Below are 6,000 nucleotides of genomic sequence, written 5' to 3'. Positions count from 1 at the left end.
TAAGTAAAAGTGAACTGCTCATCTGAATCACATAAAATCTGAAGCTTAACATTCTTCACTCAAGTCAAAGTGGAAAAGTATAAACTCTTACTTCACTTATGCAACTCACCAAAAAAAAAAAAAAAAAGTCTTCTGCCTCAAATCACACACATTTTAGTTACCCTTAGTTCCCTTCTTTTAATCAAGCAGCTAGCGTCAGCTTAGGCTAACTACAGTAACAACCGCTGTATTGCTAATCTCCCAATTCTTATCTAGCACGCTGTTACTCTGCCCAGCATTTAGGCGAAAATGAATGAACTAAAGCTAGCTAACAACAGTTTTCTCCCTAATCTCTCATGTTAGCTAGCATGATAATACCTCTGAAGTTATTTACAACGGAGTGCTAATTGCTAGTTGTCATTATACTGCCTCAAAGTACAAAGCGTTTTAAAAACCCTTAAATACAGTAACAAAGTAATTTCAGTGAAATTTTTACTGTTATTCCTTCTTGCATCTATTTCCTTTCTAATGCCAACTCCCTAATGTGATATTCAACCACAGTCAGTTATTTGGGTTTTTTTTTTTTTTTTTTCGATGAACATTCATGGCATATCCAGAGCCATATCCAATCCAGCAGCTCAAATCCTGTTATGATAATCATTCAGTAGCATACACACAGCTGCTCTCTGATTCCCGTCCACACACACAACTGCGAGAGACTGATAACAAACACAGCAGACGTTCTGGAACATTCTTTCACATCTTACTGCAGTGTGAGATGAGGAAGTGCGTACGTCCAAACGTATAGCAGAATTCACTAAGGTACACAGGTATGACCTTTTCTCAACATCTTTTATTTTACAGAAGAAACTTTTATACGTTGTATTTTTATCCCAAGTGGTTTTATTTACCTCTAACTGCTACAAAGCTCCCACATCAGAGACTCATTACAAAAAATCCTAAATGTACTAAACGTAATCTCCTCACAGAAAACTTCCCCCTATCAACATAGACATGTGAAGCGTCTGTCATACAAATCAACTGTTACTAAAGAAACGATAACTATAAGACCGAGCTCATTGATATAAACCTTGCAACCAGATCTATTTTCACAGCTCTGCTGATATATTAATAGAGCTTTAATCTACCCCTTTTGACCAATCAGAATTGAGCATTTAAACACAGTGGGAAATCATTTTATTTGAATGATTTATGCTTTAGAAAATGTGTAACTGTAAACAGACAGAGTGCTAAATTTCTATTCTCCATATTTTCAATACAAAGAATAATAAAAAATGTCTCAGTAGGGTTTTTTATTTTTATTTTGGCTTCACAAGATCAATGTCCTCTTTGGATCGGTTCTTTTCTCTGGTGGCTGTTAGGGATGCCATCGCAAAAGAAATTCTCACTTTTTTGAAAAGCAATAGCTCTTAAACGCACTATTTACCGGCACTCACTGCTCATGACAAATGACAGGGCATGGAGCGAAGATGCGGCTGTTTGCGATTTCTGTGGCTCTGCTCACAGTGGTGGTTAATGGCGAGCTGTATTACTCCAGCTCTGTTTTGAGAAGCAATAAAAGACCTCGGCAAGAGGAAAATGGAAAGCACTCTAACAGCCTTGCTGGAAGTCGCATTAAATTTCCTCACTGCATCTTTGGTCCTCACAGACCACCTAATATTCATTTGTGTGTTGTATGCCACCGTTTTCTATTCTGAATGGGAAAGGAACAGGAAAACCAACACACTGATTACCTCTATACTGTGTATGGCTTAAGGTTGGTTTAAAGCCTATTTCCTGTTTTTTTTTAAAAAAATAACCTTTAGCAGCATTTTAGAAATGTTTTCTGATATTATTACTGATACTTACTTTAACGCACATGCGCTCCTCTTATTGGTCAAGCATTAATCCGGAAGTTTCTACTAAAGCAAGAATGAGTCGTGTCATCTTATACATTCAACATATTACATATTTTGACTCACAGTCCTAACACCAGGATAACGTTTTACTAATGTGTAAACTGTAACCTGGGGAATGTTTTAGCATTATATCAAAATAATAATAGAATTTATTATAAGCAGGGATGCCAGGTCTAACAAAATGTTCTCAGAAATGCACAGAAAGCACACACGTAGCCCAAGAATTCACAGGAATTTTTCACTTCTTTCTTTGCATAAGAATCAAAGTCACTGTGAATTTCAGATTTTCACAGATTTTTTATATGTAGTATGTTTTTTTTTTTTTTTTTTTGCCTTTCTTTCATATTTGGTCTATTAACCTGCTGTAGAAGAAGGAACAAGAAACACCTTAAATAAATGATAATTAGCTAGTTTAATTGGAGACACTCTCACACATTAGTATAAATTTCAACTGTCTTTCACACAACTGTGTGTGTGTGTGTGTGTGTGTGTGTGTGTGTGTGTGTGTGTGTGTGTGTGTGTGTGCCTGTGGATTAAAGCTTAACCCATTACTTTATCGTCCATCTCTGTCAGTCAGAGTGCGTCGATGAGTCTCAGATGCTTCAGGCTTGTGTTTCTGTCCTCCGCTCTGCAGCTCAGCTATAACATTGTAACACTGACCCATAACGTTAATCTCCATTTAGTTTCATGGAAGCAAAGACAGCCATTCAGGTTTTGAGAACATTTACATTTAGATTTGTGGCATTTTGTCAGACATGCTTACTTATAGTAAGTAATATAAGTATAAGTAATAATGTAAGTAATAATAAGTGCTTTGAATCTCTATCAATAAATACATGCTGATATTGGTTCAAGACACAGACTAAGAATACCATCTATCTAAGAAGTCTGTTGGTAGGGCTTTAGGTAGGGCTTCAGGTAAGGCTTTAAACGTTGTTTGCAGACAGCCAGTGACTTAGTTGTTCAGACATCTAGGGCAGCGGTGTCCAATCTTATCCACAAAGGGCCGGTGTGGGTGCAGGTTTTCATTCCAACCAAGCAGAAGCTACACCAGGGTCTACTAAAGCCAAGAACAACTGATTAAACAGGTGGAATCAGGTGTGGCTTCTGCTTGGTTGGAATGAAAACCTGCACCCACACCGGCCCTTTGTGGATAAGATTGGACACTGCTGATCTAGGGGAAGTTCATTCCACCTAAGTACTGGAACAGAGAAGAGTCTACCTTGTACCCTAAGAGATAGGAAGAGAATGAATACAGTCTCTGGAAATCATCTTCATCCTTCATCCTTTTAATGAGACATTATTCACCCAGGCTGTTGCATGTTATTGATTCCATACGCTTCTAACATGTTTCTTTTATTAATCCGATACTTACAGCAGCACCGCTGAAGAGCATTAGTCATGTTCTTAATATTTACAACACAAATGTTCGATTTAACTGTTCAGTTCGAATCCAGAAACGCAACATGTCTTTCGCCATCTCAATCAGGATCGTTTGCCTTACGACTGCCCGAAGGACCTTATTTGATCCTTTAAATTGAAAAAAAAAATTTTGGGTTCCAAGTTAAGTTATTTTATTTTTCCAAACTTTTTCGGACTTTTGTGGAAACAAGTACAAGAGCACCACCAACGGTGGTAAGAAAAATACAAGAAGTGTCGCTGAATGCTTTCGCACTCAAAATACAACAGTACAAATGACAAAACTGTGCGTTTATACTGTGAGTTTAGAGTTTTTTCTAAATTAAAGCTACAGATTTTTTTGTTTACACTGTTTGCTATTCAAAGGAAACTCACCATGAGCCCAATAGAGCATTAAGATGAAAAACCCCTGTCTACTATCACAGCCAGTCTTCATTGTCCTTTACATAATGCAGCAAAAGTGGGTTAAACGTTTTCCTCCACTTGCTGTATTCAATAATATTTACCCAACTGGAAAGCAGTCTTCATTTCATCAGTGCCCAGATGTCTGTTTTCTGTGAACAGAGTGCAAATGAGTGAAAGAAAGATGGTCAAGAAGATTTGCAGTACTGCTTTTACTGCTGAAACCACATAGAAAGAATCGGACGGTTTATAAAAAAAAAGAGGAGGTATGGGTCAGATTAAATGTACAAACACACACATGTGTCTAGGAAATGGTAGCCATGTGGAGTGGAAATTCCCACCTTCTTTATCTCTTCTGCGTTGGCAAGAGTCCTAAAAGAATGGCTTGTCTTTGTAAGAGAGAGTGCTAATCACCCCCAGGGCCCTCGGCTTAGACTTAACACATGCAAGAAAATAAGCTCTGCTTTTCATTAGCTTTATGGGTCTTCGTAAGAGCTTGAAGACACTATTAATTTTCTCTGTATGACTTGTTCCTTCACTTAGAAGCCATAGAGGGCAAGGTTTGTTAAAATAAATAAATAAATACAAAATTTATAATGTACAACTGGAATTTATTATCTAGGCCAATTCTTCGCTGGAATTTATGATGTCATGTGTAATTTGGACTAGTCTGGAAAGTCTTCAGTCCAGATGTGCGTGCTTATAAGTTGCTTGATTAGGATTTCTGTTCTGGCATCAAGGTTCAAGTTTGATCAGACAGCAAAGTTGTCTAAGGCTACAGCTAATCAGTCTGTCAACTGGTTCTTACATGGCTGAAAAATAATGTCAAGTTCGCTGGTGTAACAACATGCTTCAGGCTGTGCGTGTGACATCATCCATACGAACAGGTAATGACTCTCACAGGCATCGTTGTATTTAGGGCTGCAGGAATAAAATGTAATTTTTAATCAGGTTGAATTTGACAAAATGAAACACATTAAATTAGTGTCTGAATGACGTTATTAATAACTTCCTATGGCATTGTGCACAATGTGCAGTGCAGGTCATGTTGTCCAGACTTTAGACACTAACTACTAACTAAAGTTTTTTTTTTGTGTTTTTTTCAGAAAAAATAGAAATATAAAAGTTACATTTAATCAAACTACAGACTTACGCAATACTGCTTAATAGCTACATATTTCTACTATTAAAACTAGATTAGGTAAAGCAGACTGATGCCAATATTTCGTATTGAAAGCTTATACAATTTGAATAAAGCAAATAAAAATAAAATAAAATTGTATTTTTTTTGTATCATTTTAAAGTCTACAACTTGAGAGTTCTGTGTCTGTCATTTCATTCACAGTGTAATAAATAATAAAAATATGACTAATCAAGCAGAACTAATTGTTTTCCGTCACTATTTAACACGCGAGTCTTACAGCCTCACGGTAGTCTAGGGTTTATTGGCTTGTCACTTTACTTGCGTGTACCTAAAATGGACCAAACGGACACAAAAAAAATGTATAGCTCATAAATAAAATAGAAAAAAATAGAAGAAATGACTGCAAATATATTCGTAGAGTCCTCATTCACAACTCTGTACATTTTAAATTCAGGTGAAGTCACTAACTATGTCACTTAATTAGCTTATTATTATTGCTAATTAATAGCGGTCAGAAATAGGAACTGCAACAAACACTAATAGGGGTCCATTCAGGTCATCTGAGTCTGAAGCATTCCTGAATGTTTAATGTTTTAATGAGTTGCCAGTACTCCACAGTGAGATGATGGTGGATCATACACACACATACACTTCAGAGCTCTCTCTCTATCCCTCACACACACACACACACACACACACACACACACACACACACTGTTGTGACTGTGAGAAAAGCATGCATCTGGAACATGTACCGACCACCCTGATTCCAGCTGTCCCATGTGCGTCCCCTCCTTCAGATAGTAGTGAAGAGGCCTCCCTTCACCTTCTACTCCCTCTTATGTTTGCTGTTACGCCTCTTACTTCCTTCTTACACAACGTTCGATATGACTGCTTTGATAACACTGTTTGCTTTTACAGTAACAACCTGCATATAGAGCCTTTAACACAGGCCGACAGCTTCGTCTCTTTGGAGATAAAAACAGAAAGTTTTGGTAATCCATTTTTCACGTTGTCTTGTTTACTCTTTTTCCTTACAATAAAATACTAAAATGCTAAATAACAGAAAAAAAAGAACATTAATTTGCATATCCTTGTATTAATATCTAATAATAAATGTGGTTTATAATTCAAATA

General features: G+C 36.9%; 1 protein-coding gene across 3 annotated transcripts in view; it reads left to right on the top strand.

Annotated features, from left to right (window-relative positions):
• The window catches only part of runx1t1 (RUNX1 partner transcriptional co-repressor 1), a 53,155-nt gene that overhangs the window by 24,525 nt on the left and 22,630 nt on the right, over nucleotides 1-6,000 (top strand). The window lies entirely within an intron of this gene.

The sequence above is a fragment of the Tachysurus vachellii genome, chromosome 3, assembly GCF_030014155.1.
Source record: "Tachysurus vachellii isolate PV-2020 chromosome 3, HZAU_Pvac_v1, whole genome shotgun sequence".
NCBI lineage: Eukaryota > Metazoa > Chordata > Actinopteri > Siluriformes > Bagridae > Tachysurus > Tachysurus vachellii.
Note: the sequence above shows the minus strand (reverse complement) of the source record. Positions and strands in the feature narration are given on the sequence as shown.